Here is a 23,713-nt window from a genome sequence, read left to right as displayed (position 1 = left end):
CAGAGGAAGGACGAGGTCTTTTAAAGGAAGAGTCCTTTAAGTGAAATCAAGATTCCACCAAGCAAGCTCAGCTTTAGGTACCCCTCCCCCCTTTTCTTTCCAAAATACTCACTCTATTCCTGAATTCCCTGATGCACTCACTTCCAAGCTGGATGAAGAATTTTCTTGTTCTCTGAATATATTCTTCCCGGGGAGCAATGGTTTGAGTATCTGGAGAAAAACTATAGTTCTCTAATGATTTTAAAGGATTTAAACAAGGTTTAGTTTCCCTGGAAACCAGCCTCCTTCTTGATTGTTGTACACACTTTTTGTATGAGATCAGTTGCACCTGAATGTCTTGACAGTAGAGGCCCCCTTGAAACTTAAAATATGTGTGGTGATTTAAAAGTTTATCCTAGTTTAAAAAACATATACATTGTAAGGTACCATGAATGCCTTAGTTTAGCTATCATTCCAGGAGAAAGGGTGTGTGTGTGTGTGTGTGTGTGTGTATAAAGTGATAGAAAAGAAAATCTGGGATTTATTAAAAGCTAAAATTCTTAATACATTCTGAAGTCACTGAAGGTTGGAGCTGGCTAAGTCATCAGTTATCACTCTGTACTGACGTTCCTGTGTTCAGCTTACTGGGAATATTACAATCCAGTCACTAATCTGTGGTCAGTGCTGCTTGCCTTTGTCAATAAGTATGACGAACTATTGTAAAAGTCAAGTACATTAGTAAATTCCTTATAGTGCCCGGAAAGCTCATGGCGACCTGTGTTTTCACAGCAAAGTGAGAAGCAAGTTTAGCAGTCTGGGATTCCTGACCATCTGTTGGGCAGATAAAATATATTCTGCTCATTTTGTTAAAGATGGTGCTGCCCATGTGGAAGCCTGTCGCCCAGGTGATTGCTTGGGGTGGGCGTGATTATGTTAATATGTGTTGGGGGAGGGCTTTAGTGCAAAAAGGTTCCAAGAGGAAGAGAGATTATGTTGTTCCAGAGAAAAGTGATTACGTTCTAGGAGGAGCCCATGCTGAGAGGAGAGCAGAGAAAGGCCATGTGGAGGAGAGGAGAGGCAGCCAAAATGGTGGAGTGCTGAAGGAGAAGGCAGTTTGTTCAGAGTTTGTGCAGAGAGAAGGAGATGGGGAACAGAGGTAAATAAGGATAGTGAGCTAGAAACCTTTGATTCTAGGAAACTCGGATAAGTCAGTAGCTTTGTGAGCACTGAATGAGTGGGTTTTGGAGCCCAGTGTGTGTTTTTACTTGCCCACCCGGTGCAAGCTAGGATTAAAGATAATGGCCCACCAGTTCGTGGCTCTGTTGTTTCATTACCGTCTGTCTGAATCCAATGCGAACCTGCATGGGCCAGGCGGCTGTGATGGTGGCCATGGCTACTGGCTTTATACCATCTTAGATAAGTCTGCCTCCAAGTTTGGTATTAAAGTTGGTCTTAAGTCATGTAGAAGGAAGAAGTCAGATATGAACTGAATAATGAGGAATGTGCTTTTGGTTTGTGAGGTATAAACAGATGGTGATCATTATAGTTTCAAAATCTACTTTAGGTCTGGCTTTTTTCCCCTGAAAATTTTAAAGGGAACTTTAAAAGAGATACTAGATTTCTAAAGAAATTTCACTGCACAATCCAATTTTTGATGGTGAACCTGAATAAAAGTCAAAATTCTAGTCTTTATATGAACTGGATTAGGCAACTATAGGTGGCATAATCTTCAAAACAGTGGAAGAAATCTGGTTTAGAAAGTAAGTCAGCCTGGCTTGCCCTTGATCAAGGGCTTTGTTCTTCTAAATTGCAGCTTCATAGTTGATGTTCATTAGCATCACAATTAAAGCAGTAGTTCTCTGCCCAGCAATAAAGAATAACAGCAATGAAAATTTAAAGCAGCATAGATTTGATATTTACAGGTCAATGGTTAGTAGATAGTAGGGAGGAAAGGAAAATACAAACATAGAATTGGGATAGAGAGTCCTGAAGAACAGTTGGGCCAGTTTCCAAGAGGCAGATTGGTCCCTGTAGAATGGTTATGAACACAACACATGAAATCAGTGTCACCCCAGCGGGTAGTTTATATTTTCCTCCTGGCCGTTGCCTTTTTCTGGCCTGGAGCTACCAAATGCCAGAACTTTACAGACCTTCTCTACAGAGAGAGAGAGAGCCAGAGTATTTTCCACCCCTTGGCTACAGAAACCACAGGCTAACTCTGCAAAGCATCAACTTTGCAGAAAAGAGATTTTAAAACACATTATTCTTGTATCACGTGATTCCCCCCTCCCCATTTTCAATATGACTTCCCAGTGCATGGTTGACTTACTGACAAGATTTTTTTTTCCTCCTCATTTTTCTCCTTTTTATTTTTTAAGATAATATAATCCAGAAGTTCATAAATTTTGGAATTTTACAACTATAGAAATTGAAATCCTATATGTACAGTGGGACATCCTCATAGATAAGGCAGTGCTGATGTTTCCAAGCTGTACCTGATGTGTATTCAAGTTCTTATCATTTGAATTCTTTTTTTAATTGACTAAACAGTACTTGTTGAACAGTACTATCTCTTTTAGAGATAGTAGAGAGAGAAAGAGAGAGAGAAAAAGAGGAGGAGTAGTTGGAAGCATCAACTCATAGTAGTTTTCTGTATGTGCCTTGACCAGGCAAGTGCAGGGTTTCAAACCAGTGACCTCAGCATTCCAGGTCGATGCTCTATCCACTGTGCCACCACAGGTCTTACCGTTTGAATTCTACATAGACCTGTCCTTGTTCTGATTCATTTCAGGGCCCTTGTGCTGCAAACATGTGTCAGACATTCCTTGTGTACTCTTTTTAAATAAAAGATGTTCAGGTCCTTAATCCAAGTAGCCATGCCAGTCATCTCTATTTGCTTCATAATAGGAATACATCAGAGATAAGGGAGTGGGTTGCCTCAGTCTAAAAGCAATGGCTTCACAGAACTTTCCATTTTCAACAACGCTTACTGGAAGCAAAGTGAAAAATTTTAATTTTATAATGAAAGGTAATGTTTTTTCCTCCAGAAAAAAAGGGGGGATTAAATATAGTAGAAATTTTATTGTTGATATACACTTTAAGGAATGTTAAATACTAGAAAAGGGATTTGTGGAGAGTTTGCTTTCAGAGCGCAATGAGAAAGAATGTGGGTTTGTTTGGTTTTCAGCATTACCTATTATGTTCACTACTGAAATCGTGTTGGAGGCATATATAGCATCCTGAGAACCTGAAAACCACGAGTTGCAACTTGAAAATGGGTTCCCTGATACTGGAGACGGTGAAGTTACTAAGCCCTCTGTGTGCACATCTGCACCTGCATGTCCCTGTCTATGGGACCCCTGAAGATGACCACCTGTCTCTGCTTGCTCATGCTCTGGGTGCATGTGCACTAAGCAGCTCAGTTCCCGAATCCGAAATTGTGACATTTTCATTGTCAGAGTAACTTAACAGGAGAAGGTGGTATTTATTTTCTGCTTAAAATGGGGTAGAAAGAAGCAGGTATACTCCAGATACCTGTGTGCATGCTAGAGGGACAGTCTATCACCTGCAGCAAGATAATGGCTTGAATTCTATGCAAGTATTTTTTTCATTTGGGAGTTTGCATAGTCACTTATTTATCCATCTATTCCACCATACTTCCCAGGATGTGAAATGACTGGAGAGGAACAGATCTCAGCTCCCTCTTTGGAATCACAGCTAGACTATCTTCGACTATGAAGGCTTGATTCCATGCTAGCAGCACCTGGATTATAGCTTAACCTAAGTGCCATACACATAACATGGTATCATATATGCTCGTGTTTTAAAGTAAATTTCAGATAAGTAGTGCAATTAGCTATTTATGCAGAGTATTGTTTATTGAATTATGGTTGATCAAATCAATCCTTTAAGTGGTGTAGTTGTAATCACCACTCTTTTAAAATTTGAACTATGGAACAATAAGTAACATGTACTGAATGTTCCCAGCATTGTACATATATTAACCCACTTAATTTTCACAACATCCCCAAGAGGGGTACTGTTAGTATCCAGTGAACCATGAGCGATCTCATTGTCCTAAGCTCATGCAGCTTGCATGGGCAGAGTCAAGAGTAGAACCCAGACATTTGGGTTTGATTGCTCCATTGGTTGCCCCAAAGCACGATGGTTGCTAGTTCAATTCCTGGTCATGGCATGCACAGGAAGAAATTGATGTTCCTGTCTGTCTCCCCCCTTCCTCTCTCTCTAAAATCAATCAATAAAAATATTAAAGAAAAAAAAGGGAGAGAGAACACTTTCATCCGTGAAGCCACACTGCTCTCATCACCCATGTAGCATGGCTGCTAACCTGCTCTTGAACAGATTCTGGGCACAAGGCAAATAGTTCACGTTGTGTCAACCTCTGAACGGCTCTCCCCTTGGTATGCAGCAGTCCTCTGCAGAGCTCTGTTTCCTCAGTGTGTTTCCTCTGATGAGAAACAGTTAATAATAGCTGGGTCTTGCTCTTTGTAAGAATATAAAAAATCCTCAAGGAGTCCTATCTGTTGTCTCTAGGGTCCTTCCTATGGTGCCTTTTCAAAGGACATATGGCTCGTGTCGGCTCCCAGAGTTTGTTGTCAGTTTCGAATCCGTTCTGTGAGGCTGAACTCTACTTCTTGCATGTGGTCATTAAAGACACATTCTGTGATTAAAAAGAAAGGGACTGATGATTGAAATATCAGTCTCCAGTTTAAAGAATGTAAGACTGAGGACCAGTGGATCAGTCCTAGTTATTATTGCTGTTCTCGGTGTATGAATTTGCACTGCACTTATACCTGAGCATGGATATTGCAATATTGCATGTGACACTCACCTGACTTCTTATGCCCAGGGGTCAATAAAAATGGGAAGCTTCAGATGTCATGCCATTTGCTTTGCCAACTGGTATAATCCTTAAAAGGACTTTTGTCCCATGGAATGGTATTCCTTTTTGAGTACTGATTCGCCCAGGCACGTGGGCATTGGGCTTTTGAACACAAAAACATGGAGGGCTGAGTTAGGTAGGGTTCTGGCAACTTTGAGTTGGTGGATGAGGGCAAACCTGCCACATATGCTTGGGTAGCTGTACACTGCCCACTTCTCGGTTGTCCTGGTTTTGGAGAAGACGGGTGCCAATCTGAGAACAGGATCCAAATGCTGAGGTTACCGCCAAGTCCTCATTCCATTCCTCACAATTTCCTTTTCTTTGTTTCCCTTTCATAAGTTTACTTCTTGCCTATAACTTGTCTTCTACACATATACTCCTTAACCACTAGCAATCTGGTGCCTGTCACCAATATTGTACAACAGCTTTCTTGTAACTATATATACTTCTCACAAAAATTAGGGGATATATCAAAAATGAATATGAAGCAATAAAATATCCCTTATTTTTGTGAGCAGATATATGTTGTAAATGGCTGCATACATAGTATTTCATTATTTGGTTGTACCGCAATTTATAAGTTCCCTAATGGTGGCATTTACATAGTTTGTAATCTTTTGCTATTATAAGTAATGCAGTAATAAAAAGTTGCCTATGTTTGTACATCTGTCAGCTGATATCTCCAGGAAAATTCCACAAGGTAGGAATAAATCTGACTCCTCCCCCTTGACTCCCATGTCTATTCAGTGGCCTCTAGCTCCCTTTCCTTTTTAATCCCCTTCCTCCAAGGCTAAGCCTTCATGACCTCTTGCTTAAGTGATTGCAATGGCCTGGTACAAGTGGATCAGCCTGCCTCCTGTCTTCTTTATAATCCATCCTAAGCATGGTTTCAGATCTCACTGCTCAGACTGTGTTATAGCTGTACTCAAACTGCCCCGAGGGTTCATGATTGCTCGTTGAACTCATATTAACTCCCCACCCCACTCCCAGTGCTCAAGGCCATGCACACCACAGTGTGGCTCCCTCCACCCAGTCTCTGAAGTCTCATCCCTTATGGTCCCCACGTGTTCCCCATGCTTCAGCAGATGGCTCACTACTTCCCAAGCTTGCCGTGCTTCCGTTTTGATATCTTAGAGCTCATTCCTTCCTCCGGGAATGTCCTCTTTTGAGTGTCTTCCCCCTCATCCTGCCTGTGCAAAACCTTCCCAAACTTTAATAGCACTGCTTAGTCATGTTGACCGGATTGTCCACTCCTCCTCCTCACAGTAGATATGCTCTTTCCCTCTTGAGCCCCAACTGCACATTTCTGTCTCCTGCTAGTCACCTTCTGTTTTAGTGTGCAACCACTGAGCCACTGTAACCGGCTCTGGAGAGCTGGAGGCGTGCAGCCTCTGAGGGGCTAGTACAGTGGTTCTCAAGCTTTTTGAAGTCGGGGCACATTTAAAATCCTACAAATAGCCTGACCTGTGGTGGCGCAGTGGATAAAATGTCAACCTGGAAACACTGAGGTTGCCGGTTCAAAACCCTGGGCTTGCCTGGTCAAGGCACATGTGGAAGTTGATGCTTTCTGCTCCTCCCCCCTTTTCTCTCTCTCTCTCTCTCTCTCTCTCTCCCCCCCCTCTATAATGAATAAATAAAATCTTTTTAAAAAATCCTACAAACAATTGTAGGCGCATTATATACAAATTTCTGAGAAATATGTTATAATAATTAAGTCAAATATTAAAGAAAAAAATATAAAGTCCAAGCGTGCTTTTATGGTAATTAAACAAAATAAATACAACAAAATTAAATTTATTTTGACATTAAAAAACATTTTTATGTTACATTTTTTATGCTTTTTAGAATCTGTAAAAAGGAGGGGTTAAAAAATAAAAAATAAAACAACAAAAAGTTATCTTTTTATATATATAGATACATTCTTAGTAAGATTTAGTAAATTCGGCAGGTCCCCGTGTGAATGTGTTGTTTTTTCATTCTTGTGTTTATGTGAAACATGAGCCTGATGTGTCCTAGCGATTTCTTCAATGTTTGGGCATATATTTGAAAGGCAAACTCTCATTTCCTCATCAATACATTGAATAATTCCTCTCTTTTTACTCTTAATTGTGTTGAAGGTAGAAAATCCTAATTCACATAAATAGGATGTTGAAAATTATAGTAAAATGTTCAAAGCTTTTTTAGATACTGCCACATACTCTTCTTTTATAGAAATCCAAAAGACTTCAAGAGACAATTCCTTATGTTTAATCATCAATCCAAAACCCCCACCATACATATCATCTTAACTTTACACCAAACAAAGGATAGAAGAAACTTGCCTCCAGTCTTTCCGGGGAACATCCGGGTAGTGTAAACAATCCAGCACCACAGCTTAACAACCTTTAGCAACCTAATCAGGCAAGTGAGGTGGGGGTTGGGCAGACTGTCAGTTTACAGACAATTACCCACACCTCTGTCCCCCAAAAATCTAAACTCCCAAAACCCTGTTGGTTTTCTGGTCCCCAACAGGCACATATTTCGCTGGAATACCATAGGGCACACCTGGAAGTCTTCTAGGGCACACCAGTGCGCCTGGCACACACTTTGAGAACCACTGGTCTAGTAGAATACCTTGCACGTTACAGGAGTCAAAGACATTTCTCAGATTAGATCTTCACAGTTGGTGAATTCTCTTACACCAGATTGGTATCACACTTCACGTTGAGGGGGAGAGCTCAGACACCTGAAGCCGTGATAAGAGTGGGCTAACTTTCCAGTGTACTTGGTCAAGACCCCGGAGATGCACTGGCAGCAGGGTGGGAGCAGGAGCCCATGTCACCTCCCCTTCCTCAATCCCGAGTCCACAGTGCCCTGACACAACCTGTGTGGAGTAGGGGCTCCCTGGACTTCGAAAACCTACTTCTTGCCGGCCACAGCAAGCAAGAACTTGCATCCTAACAGACAGAATCTAGCCTAACAATCCATGTACTCTCATTAAGGGATGTTTACAAACACCCTGTTTCTTGACTCACATGCATTATCTGCAACATGACATTCTCTTGGGAGGAAGTAGGGAAGGGAGGAGTGGGTGGTAATGTAGAAACTGGATCAGCTCAGGGAGTTCCTGAACAAAATCTCCTCTCTTTTCAGCGACCCAGAAAACCTCTTTTCCTACAAATCGCAAGCTCACATTTGAGGAGACAGGAAGGACACACAGGTAGTCTCTCAAAGTATCTGATTTTAAAATTTGAAGCTCAGGCTTCTCACAATAACCCATGAGCCATCCTGTAGAGTGAGGTAACTCTCATCTCGTTTGATATCTTATTCATTCACTTACTCAACAATGCCATTTGTGTCTGTCCCTGCCCTTACTGGGTGCACAGACCAGTGGCAGAGGACAGCTCCAGGATTCTGTTGTGGGACTGTGGAAGAAGAGAACTCAAGTCTCACACGTTTACCTCTCCACACCACTCTGACCTGTGCTTACTGCATATTCCCTCACAGAAAGTCCTCCTATGCACAGTCTGAGTTCCTGCTGTCCTCAGCATGCACTTTACACCTGCATGTTATTCCCAGAACCCTTCCATCTTTAGCTCTCCTTATCACAGCCTGTGGGGTTTAGTTTGATGCCATCCTTCGCTAGATTAAATTTTGATACCCATTTAATATTCTCTTTCTTGTAGAAAAGAACAATACAAATGTTGATCAATAACAACACAGGACTTTGCATCTTAATCTAATCTTGCATTACCTGTAATGTCAGCAGAGCTTGTCATTGTGCCCTTCAGGTTCAAGGACACTGTCCAAGAAGCAACTTGAATCTAGGTCTTCTGGCTCTGGGTCCTAGTACAGTCAACAAATCTTTTGCCTTATTTTAGTGGCACTCATGTCTACTATTTGCTCTAAATGTTCACTACTTCTGCTTGATAAAGGACTTCGATTACTGTTGACCATGCAGAATATGTAAGTTTAAAAAGGTCCCTTTTGTCCCACTGATTTACAGAGCAGACTGGTGCCATGTGGTCATTTGTTTGACTCTGCTCGGTAGAGCAAGCTTCTTTCTTACAACCTGTAGGCATCTCTGAGTTCTCTTGATTCATTAGGCTCATTGTCCGTGGTTCAAATACCAGCAACTTCTATTGTTTAGGAGATGCAGGGTCATCTGAATATGAATGAGGACATGTTTTAGGATAGAAAATTACAAATGTACCAGTTTTATAATGTTTTATTTGGGGATTTAGTCCTTTCCAGTCTCTCTTTAAAATTGACTTTCACAATATTAACCTGTTAAACACTATGCAGTCATGGTGTGTGTGTGTGTGTGTGTGTGTGTGTGTGTGTGTGTGTGTCAGTCACGGACATCTTTTGAGTCATGTTAGGCACGGAAAAACCCAAGCTTGGTTTCAAGCCCTTTCTCCCATTCTGTGTAATTGCAGACTGACTTAAAAATGGGATTTGTTAAATAACAGACATGCTTGGCACTGGTTTGAGGGACCCCAGGAGAGGATCACCCCTCCCAGTCTGTAACAGACTGGCAGCTTTTCCCTCTCATCTACACCATCGCCACAGAACCAGATTTAAACTAGAGGATTTATAGCAAAGCCAGCTGTGAGTTTTTGTTTTCCTTCTTAGGGCAAGAGGAGGGGCCAGAGCCAACCTCAAACCAGGCACACCATTGATGAGGCTAGAATGAGGGGAGCAGTCCCACAGCCAACAGCTAAGCACAGAGGAAATATTGCTGGCACAGATAACGACCAGGAAGCACTCAGGGACAGATACTCCATCTGTCAGTTTCTGAGGAGCAGTGTTTTTCAAGACAGCAGAAAATGAAATGAAGAAGAGGGTGGTGGTTTTGTTTCAAAGGTACAGCACAGCCTAAGGACGTTTTTTAAAACAAAGAAAGTTTGTATTCCATACAAAAAGAGATCCTGGTTGTGGGTAAGACAACAGTTACTTTCTCTTTGCAGTGTGTGTTTTGATATTGATATCTGAAGTTTTTCTTGTGGTGTATTTGATTATTTAGAAGGACATTCTTTTAGCAAGAACTGGATTCAGAATTTAAAGCAGTGCCTCTCATTTTGATCATTCACTTTAAAAACATTTGACAGCTACAGTAGGATTTGCTATATATTTTACTTTTATTTAACTTCAGAATTGGTTTTTATCTCAGACTATAGATATTGGTATTAAACTTATTTATTTATTTTTTGAACTGGGCAAAATTATTTGTTTCTTTCTTCAAAAGCAGTTTAGTGGAAAGTGCCCATTTCTCAGATTTAAGAAACTGTCAGTAAATGTTATCTATTGGACATTTCTTCCTTGGGACCTGTTAGGTAAATAGCTAGCTATGAATATAACCTCGATTTCTTCATGCCTTCCAAATAATGTTATTTTGTTGACATAATTTTTAAAGGAAACAGCTTCTGGAACTTCTTTTAGTTTAATCTTTCTCAAAAAGTCTTGTACCCTTCTCCAGAACACTAGCTACAATTACCAATCCTGCTGTTTATGTTTGGTACATTTTCTAGCATATTAGTCTTAAAACGAAGTTGGATTTTGTGCTGTCTGTTGTTGTATGTTACATCTAAATCATTTGCGTTTGATGTCATATGTCGTATGTTTATTAGGCTGGGACTTGTCTAATTCCAAGGAGATCTAATGCAGTGATTCGGAAAGCTAAGCTTATATGAACAATAGCAAGGAAGTCTTTTATCAGAAAAAGGCAATGCTCTTACAACTTATACAGGCAAGAAGGGGCTTATTTTGTGTTGGTATTAGCAGCTTGTCTATCCAAGCCTGAAGTGGAAGCCATGGCTGTGAATTCCCAAAAGCAGAAAGCACTCTGTGTTGTGGCCCAATATGGATGTCAGAACTTTGTAGCATGTGTGGGAAAATGGCCACGGTCCAAGGTCTGGAATCATTTATCTTCTGTTAGACTCTAGGAGACAACTGTTCCGTGCATGTTACAGAAATCCTTGCTGATTGATTTCATTTACTTAGAGCGAGCACCACAACTGAAGGTGGGGACAACTACAAGTAGGGGAGAAGTATTGATCAATTTCTGCTTCTCCTGACATTCTGGTCTCATTAGTGTCTGGCACCTTTGAATGAGACTGTGCTGTTCCTGGCAACCATATGGTTCTTGCAGGGCCCCTTCCACACATTTATTATGAATGCCACATTTGTGTATTTTCTATTCAGGGAATCAGAAACTGAAAGTTGTACCTTGTGTTTTACTGTCGTTTCAGAAGCTTGCCCTGTTTCCTATAATCTAGATTTGGAGAAGAAGATAATAGCAATAGACAGAGCTCTCTGTGGAGGTTGTGCAACTCATGCAGTCATGTAGGGATGTGCGTGGGGTATTCTTTGTGAAAATCCAGATCATGTTTTGCTTGACATATAAAGTAGTATCTGTATATGAAAATATCAGATAGGCCAGCCAGTAAATTCTGGGTGAGCTAAACTCACGTGTGCTGACATATGCTGACATGTGACAGCAGAGCCTCTACACCTGTTATTCTAATGTGCAAAAGAGTATTTACGAATTTCTGACAGTACCCATGTCAGACCTCATGAAGACGTTTTGAATTTATTGTAAGGACCAAGATAACGGAAACCTTGGGTGTCAGCCACTACTCTGACGTTGCCTAACTTGATGACCGTGAGGAAGATAACTTTTTAATGAATCTGTTTCACTGCTTATAAATATAGTGATTACTTCTAGCCATCTCTTTGTATCTAAGGGACATTTCAAATATTAGTAAGATATTTGTGTCTTGTGTTATTAGCTCTCACTGTATATGTTATTTATAAAGTTGCCCCATTTCCTTGGAGAGAAGTGTTCATTTCCTTGGACATGAAGCATTCTACACTGAAAAAAGCTGAAAAAGTCTAGGTTGTTTGAAAATTCCCATAGTCGATCACAGCACTTTTGCTGGCAGTAGCGCACTCCTGGAGGTGCTTACACCAATGGTGTTTCTCTATGGGAAATTGTCCTTTGATATTTTCTCATCATTCCCTCGAACAGGTTGAAATTTTAGAAGTTGAATTCAAACTCATGCAATACTGCCTTGATTTAGTATGGGTTAAATATATTTAATTTTAAATATTTCTAATATAAGGAAAATGGATGATAGTGAAAGTTAACATACCTATTTTTTTTACAGTTTATATATGCATATTATATACATATATATACACACACACACACACACACTTATCTTTATATAAGATATACAGATGTGTAAAATATTAAAAGTAATAGTTAAGGACCATTAGTGTGTTTTATTATAAACCACTTCATTTTAAGTATGGTGCAAAGGACATCACAAGTCAAAAGTCAGACCTGCTCATCTGAGCTGCCCAGCACCACCATGCACCAAACAAAACCATCCCTATGGGCACCATTCACTGAATTGTGAAGCATGGCAGCCCTGTGACCCACCTCACTCAACCGTGTGACCCTTGGCAAGTCACCTAACCCCACTGACTTGTAGTTCCTCTGCTGCAATAGAGGAATAGGAATGTATACCTTACCATGTAAGGTCGTTGTGGAGGTCAGATGACATCAAACTATATGTGAAAATGCTTTAAAAACTTCAAAGTCACTAATTGCTTCTGGAATAGGCCTTTCTTCCCTTTCTTAACAAATCCTGCCCATCATTGAAAGGCTTCTCTTATCTCTTTTCCAATCTTCTCAAAGTTGTGTTTCTTGGCCCTGGCCGGTTGGCTCAGCGGTAGAGCGTCGGCCTGGCCTGTGGGGGACCCGGGTTCGATTCCCAGCCAGGGCACATAGGAGAAGCACCCATTTGCTTTTCCACCCCCCCCTCCTTCCTCTCTGTCTCTCTCTTCCCCTCCTGCAGCCAAGGCTCCATTGGAGCAAAGATGGCCCGGGCGCTGGGGATGGCTCCTTGGCCTCTGCCCCAGGCGCTAGAGTGGCTCTGGTCGCGGCAGAGCGACGCCCCGGAGGGGCAGAGCATCGCCCCCTGGTGGGCAGAGCATCGCCCCTGGTGGGCGTGCCGGGTGGATCCCGGTCGGGCGCATGCGGGAGTCTGTCTGACTGTCTCTCCCCGTTTCCAGCTTCAGAAAAAAGGAAAAAAAAAAGTTGTGTTTCTCCTTCTTTTGAACCCCTAGAGCCTTTCATGGGAAGAACTAACCAGGTTGCCAGTCATGTTCCTCCTCCTGTTCCCACCAACTGGACCCTAATTCTCCATGGGTTTTCACACCTTCATGCTCTGCTTATTCCATTCCCTGGGACCTACTAAATTACTCTCTACTACTTTTCATCATTCTCTTTATCCTCCGGATGACCTGAGACATCACTAGTCCTTAGCCTTCCCCAACACCCTTCCTCCATGGGTTCAGGAGCGTCTTCGTTCATGATTCCCTCGTATAAACTTCCAATAAAGTTCTTATCTCGTTCTACTTTATTTACCTATCTTTCTCCCTCTGTTGGCCCCACGAAGAAAGGGAAGGCAACATGGTTTTTGAGTCCCTGATGCCTACCGTTGTTTCTAATAACTGGCTGGTATTCTAATGTTTGTTGAATGAATGAACAACTCATTCTTTCTCTATCTCTCTGAAAATATTATCTTGTTTGTGATATACTATAATCACACACTTTTTCCATTTCTATGTCTGGAATAATTTGACCATTATTACCGAATAGCATATAGATGATCTTAAGCTATATGTAGTGTAAAGCCAGTGGCCAGGGCCACCATCATAGCAGCCGCCTGGCCCATGCAGGTTCGCATTGGATTCGGACAGTCGGTGAAGAAACAACGGAGCCAAAAACTGGTGGGCCATCATCGTTAATCCTAGCTTGCACCCGGCAGGCAAGTAAAAACACACACTGGGCTCTAAAACCCACTCACATTCAGTGCTCACAAAGCTACTGACTTATCCGAGTTTCCTAGAATCAAAGATTTCTAGGTCACCAGACTGTATTCACCTCTGTTCCCCATCTCCTTCCTTCTCCCTGCACAAACTCTGCACAAACTGGCTTCTCACTCAACACTCTGCCATCTTGGCTGCTTCTCCTGGCCTCCTCCACATGGCCTTTCTCTGCTCTGCTCTCTAATGTTAATCTCAGGAACTAAGAGAGCAAGCTCCCATTCTGCCCCCATCTTATAGTGTAGAAATCCAAACCTTTAATCCAATATACAAAAATAGGGAAGTCTCTAATACAAAGTCACTTATCTGAGGCATGATGGGATTGTACCACCGCACATCAAAAAGGGTGGGAAAGGCTTAATCCTAAAACCAAACCCTAGGCTACAAGGATCCTACCTGCCCACAGTCCACAGAGACACACATTAATATCACCTGGGCAATGGCCTCCACGTGGGCAGTGCCATCTATAACAAAGTGAGCATAATACATTTTATCCGCCCAACATGTAGTCACCAGTAGATAAACAGTTAACCTACTAGTCTTATCAGAGCCCTACTAACTATACTTAGCTAACTAAACTGTCAATCAGCCATCTCTATTTGGAGATAGCCTTGGTATAACATTGGCTAGATATGTTATAAAAATAATATCTAACCATGTTTTTGAAGAGAAGTTTTGCAGTATTTATCAGGACCCTCTGATGTAGTAATTCCCCTTCTTGGAAATTACCCTAAAGAAGTAGTTAAAAATATGCAGATAGAGCTTCATGAACAAAGATATTTAACGTAATATTAGTCATAAATAATATGAAAGTGACAAGTGACCAGCATTATTTTAATATTAGAATTGAGAACTTAATCTAAAGATTACATGATCAATTATGTCCTAATTGTATTGACCTGAGGCCTGCCCCCCTTTTTAGATACTTTACGTAGAACCAGGGGTATATCTGGAGAGATCAAGTTTAGCAAGTTCTTACTAGGTTTCTAATGTACTACTATCCCTGTTTTAATTTAGAAAATGTTTAAAATAAACTAACCTTTGAGCCAAAGTTTGAAGGCTCTGTGAAGCAGCAATAATGTTCTCACTGGGAAGAGCCAAAGAGGCCTGTCCTACCCATTCTCATTAACGGGCAGACTGTCACCGAGAGGTAGGTATCTGACTGGTTTAACTTTCTCTTGAACTGAGGTTAAAAAACAGTGAAGGGAGAACTTGAGTCTACTTGTTTAATGACTCTGAAGAAAACTATGTAAATTGTAGAGGCTTTTTGTAATCCCTTTATTTAATCTCCTTTTACATAGAATGACTGGCAGAGTTAGAGCCGTTTTATCATAACAACGTCTACAAGTTTTATCAGGATAAACCACAAGCATACTGGAAATAATCTATCAAATAGGGGTTATGGAGTCCATTGAACACTGAGCTGAGTTATAAGCTTCGTTCTCTGTCACCACCTCACTGAAAAATGATGTTGGGATCTTGCCGATGGAGATATACCACTTGTCACTTATCTCTTTGTTCACAAAGGGAAGTTTCTAGGCCAGGGGTCCCCAAACTTTTTACACAGAGGGCCAATTCACTGTCCCTCAGACCGCTGGAGGGCTGGACTATAAAAAACAAACAAACTATGAACAAATTCCTATGCACACTGCACATGTCTTATTTTAAAGTAAAAAAAGAAAACGGGAACAAATACAATATTTAAAATAAAGAACAAGTAAATTTAAGTCAACAAACTGACCAGTATTTCAATAGGAACTATGGGCCTTCTTTTGGCTAACGAGATGGTCAATGTGCTCCTCTCACTGACCGCCAATGAAAGAAGTGCGGCGGGGACCAGATAAATGGCCTCAGGGGGCCGCATGCGGCCCGCGGGCCGGGCTGTAGTTTGGGGACCCCTGTTCTAGGCCCTGGATGATTACTTGGGTCAGTTAGTGTTGCTCTGGAACGCCAGGGCTGTGGGTTAGTTCCCCAGGTGGGGCATATATGGGAAGCGACCATGACTGTACAACTAAGTGGAACAACAAATGAATGCTTCCCTTTATCTTGCTCTCTCTCTCCCTTTATCTCTCTGTCTCTCTAAAATTAATCAATTAAAAAAAAAAAGAACAAGTTTTTCTCTTTTCAGTTCTTGGAAAAATACTTGAAAAGCATCCCCACTAACAAGTGCCACTCCCTGACGGTCCCAGTAAAGAGGCCAGGGCACAGGACCTGTGGACAGGGGACAGTTCCTCAGCAGGCCCGTCCACCTTTGTCATACAAGAGCAGAGAAGCATGTGTCTCCTTTTAGGACTTTTCTAAACGGTCCTGTTCTGCATGTTGCAAAAGAATTGATGAATGACTAGTCTCCTGCTTCAAAGAGTTCACTGTTTACATGGCGAAGGAGTCACAGAAACCCAGTAATAGACAAACTCCCAAACAGGCTGCACCCCAGCCAGCGTGCAGTGTGTGCGTGTCAGGGTGAGGTGGAGGGACAGAGGACAGTGGAGTCCTGCGGGGTCTACGCTACAGAAATCCAAGTCAGGAAAGCCCCTGGACATGGCTTTGTTGTTTGTGAAGTGAAGGATGCCCGAGGAGAAGCACCTTCACAAACTGCGTGGCAGCTTGCCCCTTGCCAGTGCCTTCCACAGTAGGAGTGGGCGGCACCAGGGGACTTTGGTCAGTTAGGTAGCTAGAGGTGAGCTTCACTGGTTGTCTGAACCAGGAGGTACAAGAGAGCAAACTGCGGCTGCAGGGGGACTTGAACCCCGCCAGCTCGGGCCCTGATGGATGCCGAGTAAAAGCATGAGTGATGTCAGTAAACCAGAGGGGGAGCAGTTTAGGGAAGGGGGGCGTTACCCTTCAACCCTACAAGGGGCCACATGGGAGACTTGTTTATTCTGCAGTCAGCCAAGGGCTAGAGGATGCTGTCTGAATTTGTTGCTCACGGTTCTAGAATTTAAACTCATGCTACTGCCTCAGCGAAAATTATACTATAAAAACTTCTTGGAATTATGGGTTCTCTATTCCCCACAAGAAAACAATGATTTAAAACAATCTCCTGAGAACAACTGTTCTTTCCACATGTGCTTATTACCCTGCATACTGGACCATTTGTACTGTGCCTGGCCAATGGCTTACCCTGTACATTATAGGGACAAGCCCGGGGAGGAGAAAGAGCAAACACGTAAGATACAATTTCTTGAATTAACCATAAATTACTCCATGGAAAGAACTCTTATGTAATGCAGACATATCCTGACTGGTATTCTTTGAGCCTTGCAAGTACTTGAATAAAACCACACAATGGTTAAACAACAATAGTGAGCCTCAGTTTAAATAAAAAAGTTTATTTTTATCTGAGAATCAAACTTCAAATTAAGCGACCTCTCTGTGCCAGGTATTCCAACAGAGAGAAATAAGATACCCATATCTTTAGAGTTTATTGTGAAAGTCTCTTACTTCATATTTGTTTGTGCTGTGGTTTTATTTTTTCTTTTTGTCTCACTGACATTCACTTATTTGGTGTTAGTATTATTACTTTTACAAGGAATCTAATTGCCTCTCTTACTACAATTCCCTTATATCAGAACGCACAGCTAGTGGCATTGTACATTTCATTTCGACAAACTTATTGATCGTCTGCTATGTACAAGGAGCTGTGAAAGAAGACGAAATAGAATGCCTTCTCGAGTATGTTATAGCCCTATCTTGGGGGCATATGTGAACACAGTTTAAGAAAGAATGACTTTAATCCTAACTAGAGGGAGAAGGCCATGTTTTCAGGAGCACAGTTCGAATTGGAAGACTGGGAAAGCTTCGTGGGCAGTGTGCCATTAGAGCACAACCTGGAAACATCAATCCATTCAGTCGGTAAAGTAGCGTGAAGATAGGCAAAAGGACATATGTCAGAAAACACGACAACTTTAAGGTGTTGAACCTGTTCAGGACAAATGTGTGGTCCTTGCGCATGAGCGGACCTAAGGATGTGTGAAAAGAGAGCTTCCTGGGCAGTGGGGCTAGAATGGAGATTGGGCCTGGATCTCTGAAGGCTTTTAGATGTTATTTCCTGAATCATGTATTGCTATTGACAATCTGTGAGCAGAGTAGTGGTTTTTTAACTTGTAATTTAGGATGAATGTTTTAGTTAGAAGGATGGGTTGAAGAGGAAGCAATGATACCATTTTGTAGAATCTACTGCAATAATCTACCCATCCACCTATTCCCTCCTTCCATTCAGCAAATACTAATTGAAAACCTACTATGCACCTGGCCCAATTTTAGGCAATAGAGCAATAGATCTACAGATATAGATACATCAGTGTGCCAAACAAAAAGCAAAGTTTTCTGCCTTTGTGGCACTTACGTTCTTGTGGGGAAGTCAGTGAGCAACAAAATAAATAAACGAAATTTATTGTATTGTTTATTGATGAACAGAGGAAATCAGACGAGGAAAGGTGGTGTGAACGTGAGTGAAAGGGGTTGGATTTCATGAAGAGGTGGCCAGGAAGGGCCTCTTGAAGAACTGGCTTGAGTGAAGACTTGAAGGAAGGGTATGACAAAGAAGGTTGTGGATGGTGAATGTGAGGTATGAGCACATCAGAGGGGATAGGAACGACAGAGGCTCTGGTGCAGGATGAGCCTGGGGCTCCAGAGTTGACTGGTCAGCTGAGACAGTGTTGGACAGAAGGAGAAGGAGAGAGAGGAACTATTTCAATGAAAGCATCTGTCTGCAACTGATAGGTTTGGTTAAGAAGAATTAAGTCAAAGACGATATATTTGGTGTTAAGACAGTTTTGGTAGGACGGTCTTGATGATCTCATCAAAGGAAAAGGGGAAGTCTACTAAGATTAGTAGGGAGCATGGAGTTAGGGCTGGGAATTGGAAATCAGTGGCAAACTTTTAGACTAGATGCTGGGAGAAATAGTAAGAGGACCTTAGTTGATGTGAAAATAAGGATTGATGAATGGCATGTTGGTTTACCTGTGGCTTGTTTATCTGGTGGGGCAAATATAGATTAGTAGTTACTGTGTGGATAATAGTGTTCTAAGTGCTGACCATGCAGGGGCAGAATATGCTCACCGAGAGAGAAGAAATTGAGTATTTGTAAATATATTAAATGTGTTCCTATTTTTCAGATTCGAGGGTGTGAGATAGCATATATACTTGATTTCTCACAACAAACCCACTTGAGATACAAACAGATTTTCTTGGGCTGATCATTAAGAGGTCCCCTTCTTAGAAAACCTTTCTTTCCCCTTTTCTATAGAGATGACTCAATTAGAACCAAATAGCTGGATTCTTCCATAGTTAGCTCTGACTAAATATGCTGGTAAGACTGAATTTTCAACCAGTATATCCTTTGAGGTGCCTTACATGGGATGTGGGTGTGCTCTGAATGGGCTGTAGGTCTGTTGAAGATACTAATTCCCTCAGCCCTTGGGCTAAGCAGGAACTGGGGCAGACAAAGGCCCCATCTGATCACCTTGGGCGTCTAATAGTTCGGTAGTGTATCCCAGCGTGTAGAACAAAGGCAGCATGCTCCATGTTGTGAGAAAGGCTGGGAAGCATGCTACAGGAAACGGTCCTACAATATGCCCGGCCTGTGCTGTTGCCCCAAGCACAGCGGTCTCACACTTTTCTGAGTAGTACTTCCAGTATAGCTATCTGTATGTTATAAGTTACATACATGTTCTACTGTCATTAACTATCTCAAGTTATAAAGGTTATAGTTCATCAACAATTACCTAGATCCCTATTTCAGATTATCTTCCAGAATATTTTCAATCACTTCAGTTGACTTTTTATCTGGTCTAAATATATTTCTTCATTGTTCTTACCTGTAGATGTGACTGGTACAGTGTCAGTACTAGCGGTAGGGAAACTTCAGCTTTGTCACTTTTTTTGTTGCTTCATGCTAGTAATTAAATTACCTTCTCTTCATGGTTTGTCTGAAGGAATCTTCTTAAGTCACTTCTCCATTTTGTGAGGGTTAGTTTGGTTAAAGGTAAGCAAGGTGGTCCACATGTCCTCTCAGTTGGGTATGTGTACACTAGAGCACATCAGGACACGTGGCAGTGCTGAACATGACCCTTTGCTTGTGACACCAACTCCAGCATCTGGATGGACAACCCCTACCCTCTGCAGGAGCCACCAGCAGGCAGGCGGCCTGCGTGAGGGCACCTTGTATCAAATCCTGATATTGAATACTGCACAGCAATTTCTTTTTTTTCTTTGAGACAGAGACAAAGAGAGGGACAGATAGGGACAAAGAGGAAGGGAGAGAGATGAGAAGCATCAAGTCTTCATTGTGGCACCTTAGTTGTTCATTGATTGCTTTCTCAAATGTGCCTTGAAAGGGGGGTGGGGTGCTATAGCAGAGTGAGTGACCCCTAGCTCAAGCTAGTGACCTTGGGCTCAAGCCAGCGACCTTGGGCTACAAGCCAGCGACCTGTGGGCTCAAGCCAGTGACCATGGGGTCATGTCTATGATCCCACGCTCAAGCTAGTGACCACATGCTCAAGCTGGTGAGCCTGAGCTCAAGCCAGCAACCTCGGGATTTCAAGCCTGGGTCCTCTGCATCCCGCTCCAATGCTCTATCCACTGCGCCACTGCCTGATCAGGCAGCAATTTATTTCTTAAAAATATAAAATATAATAAAATAAAATATTTTAAATAAAGAAAAATTAAAATGTCTAGTGAATAACCTGCGCCCTGTTTTGGAGACCATTGCCCTTGTGTCCTGTAAACACCCACTGCTTCACTCCTTAACCCGATAATAAAGGCTGTTAGTTATTTTGTGCTTCTCATCCGCTCACCACGCTACAGATATCATCCCATTCCATCCTCAGAGTCACCCTGAGGCAGGATTATTATCTCCATCTTACAGATGAGAAAACGGAGGCTCAAAGAAATTGGTTAACTTGTCCAAGGTGGCATCACTTATAAGAAATAGATTTAACATGTGAGATCTTTTCCATCTAAATTACTGCCTGCCTTCTCTTAGAGTCTTCAGTAATTTCCACTCTTGTGTCTAAAGAACTTAGTCCTAAAAAAAATGAATTTATTTTGAGTTCTCACGACTGTCTTTACATTATTACTGTGTGGGTGCTCTATGTCTGTTTCCTGCCTTAAACTAGCATCATCATGCCTGGTTTATATCCAGGCCACAAATCTGGTTGCTATGACATCCCTCATACTAGGAAAATATTTTTCAGTTTCAAGTGGCTGGAACACCAGTCAGACGTACTGATAATTCTGTGAATACAAGTAAAGATTTAGCGAGTTAGGAGGCAGCATGTTCTGCAGGACTTCATGAAGTCAACTAAGGACTGGCACCTTGTATCTCTCCAGCCACAGAACTTCCACTTCAGTCAGCTGGATTACAGAGAGAGAGGCTGCATCTGTGAAGATGAATGAGGAGTTGACTGAAATAACCTTCCTTCCCATGGGGAACATAGCACATTAGAATAAACAAAGGCGTTGACCCGGCATCCAAAGTGGAGGCAGGGTTAGGCCTTTTAATTGTTGGTGAGGGATTTAAATCATCTTCTTAGTCAGGCTTTATTCTCCTTGAACATGATTACGTCCAGATAACGTACCCTTCCAGGAAGAAGGGAAGAACAAAGGAAAATAAAACACAATTTACTAGAATCTCGAAAGAGTTCTTACACAAGAAGTGAAGGAACATGGGAAAATAATGAGTTCTCTTATGAAAACAAGTTTTCCCTTGAAGTCACTACAAGATTGCAGTTCACATAACATATTGGTATGTGTGTGTGTTTAAACAAGAAGAGGCTGTGTCCCTAGAAAAATGTGTATCCAAGTCTCCATGGTAGCGATGGGCATTTTTTAAAAATGACTAACAGCGTACATAAATTTTCTTCTAAAAAGTCAGCTTATCATTCATTACTCATTTTTATAAAAATCCATTTTCACTTTCTACAAGCCTGTATCTAGGAGTTGAGAACCATCTTTCTTTCTATCTTAATTCTATACTGATTTGTCCTATATTCTGCCCCAACCTAACAAAGCATTATTGACTTAACAGGTTTTCTATTAACAAACATAAATATTATATCAGGTTTATATTATAGCAATACCATTGTGTGCTAAATACTGTAAAAATGTGATATATAAATGTACTTTCAAACCTAAAACAAGTACTGGTTAACCTATTTAATGTATTCTTACTGTAAAGCCAGTAGCCACGGCCACCATCACAGCTGCCTGGCCCATGCAGGTTCTCATTAGATTTAGCAGACGGTAATGAAACAACGGAGCCAAGAACTGGTGGGCCATCACCTTTATTCCTAGCTTGCAACTGGCGAGCAAGTAAAAACACACACTGGGCTCCAAAACCCACTCATTCAGTGCTCCCAAAGCTTATCCGAATTTCCTAGAATCAAAGGTTTCTAGCTCACTGGCCTTATTCACCTCTGTTTCCCATCTCCTTCCTTCTTCCTGCACAAACTCTGCACAAACTGGCTTCTCCTTCAGCACTCCACCATCTTCACTGCTTCTTCTGGCCTCCCCCATGTGGCCTTTCTCTGCTCTCCTTTCTCTGCTCTCCCTCTAATGCTAATCTCAGGAACTGAGAGAGAGCAAGCTCCGGGTCTGCCCCACTTTATAGTGTAGAAATCAAAACCTTTAATCCAATATACAAACAAGGAAGTCTCTGATACAAAGTCAATTATCTGAGGCATAATGGGATTCCTCATGAGAGTGCACCACCCTACATCAAAAAGGGTGGCAAAGGCTTAGTCCCAAAACCAAGCCCCAGGCTACAAGGATCCTGCCTGCCCACAGCCCACTCCCAACACACATTAATATAATTACGCCCATCCCAAGCAAGAAGGAAGGGCAACCAATACCATCACCTGGGCGATGGGCTTCCACATGGGCAGTGCCATCTTTAACAAAGTGAGCATAATATATTTTATCTGCCCAACACTTACCCATAAAAGAATCTACATTTGCAAGATATGAATCAGCTTTTTAAAAAAATTTTAAATTTTAAGATTAGGTCAAAACATTTTTTAAAAGGGTGGGGGGTGAGGATGTTATATTCAGTGAGACACTTGAATCCATGTTAACACAATAAATTAAAATTAATAAAACATAAAAAATAAAAACATTTTTTAAAGTAGAAGAGCTAGTCTCCTTAGTAAACTGGGTTTTATAGCAGAAACTTTCCAAAATGAAATAATAATCACCTGCCACATTTAAATTAAGATTTACTTAGAAAAATTTATTTAACATGCAATTTTAAAGCAATACCTGGTTTTAAAAGTGAAGAGTATTCATAGTTTAAAAAACATCAAACTTCTGTGTATTTATTTGTCCAGTTATTTGCCTGGGCTGTGTCCAGTGCCCCATTCCTGTGGCTGTTCTGCTGAGTTGCAGCCATTGAACAGAAGTCCAGGTTGAGCTAGCAGGGCCAGGAAGAGCCTGCTCTGTGCCCTCACTCCCACCGGGGGAGAGGGGGTCTTTCTCTTTCCCTATGTAAGTGACTGTATGCTCTAACAATCCTTGAGGTCTTTGGGATAATTCTGGACTGCTTCCTGATAGAAAACAACAACATGGAAATCTTGGTTTAAAGGCTCTCTTTTGCTTGGGCTCTGAGAGGGAAAAACATAATCCTATTCTACTTAGTTATCGGCACCTTTTGAAATTCTGACTGGCTTGATAATCACCATGGAGCTGCAGAGTCCTTGACTGGTAGACAGCTACATTTAATTAATAGTGCAGATAGCTGAATAAACCTCTGCATTTATTTTATGGGTCCCTGTGTTTTCTCTCCCTTGTCCCCCCCCCCCCCGAACCCACATTATACAGTCCTTTTCCTTTTCTTTTCTTTTTTTAGTTGCTGCAAGCTCTGCGCAGCAGCCTTTGGGTGTCCTGGGAATGGGAAGGCTTTGAGCTCAGAGGGTCTGGGTTTGAATCCCAACACTGTCACTGGTTGTGAGCACACAG

The 23,713-nt window shown here is 41.7% G+C and overlaps 1 protein-coding gene across 8 annotated transcripts in view; it reads left to right on the top strand.

Annotated features, from left to right (window-relative positions):
• STARD13 (StAR related lipid transfer domain containing 13) overlaps positions 1-23,713 on the top strand; it is a 231,886-nt gene that overhangs the window by 112,586 nt on the left and 95,587 nt on the right. For 2 of the 8 annotated variants that reach the window (XM_066234093.1, XM_066234091.1), the window contains exon 1: positions 9,575-9,802. The exons of the other annotated variants lie outside the window; for them this stretch is intronic. The gene's annotated coding sequence lies outside the window, so the exon portion shown is untranslated. Of the gene's footprint in view, positions 1-9,574; positions 9,803-23,713 lie in introns of those variants that run through there. 8 annotated transcript variants of the gene reach the window in all.

This window comes from Saccopteryx bilineata, chromosome 6, assembly GCF_036850765.1.
Source record: "Saccopteryx bilineata isolate mSacBil1 chromosome 6, mSacBil1_pri_phased_curated, whole genome shotgun sequence".
NCBI classification, from domain to species: Eukaryota; Metazoa; Chordata; class Mammalia; order Chiroptera; family Emballonuridae; genus Saccopteryx; species Saccopteryx bilineata.
This window is presented reverse-complemented; position numbering and strand designations above follow the sequence as displayed.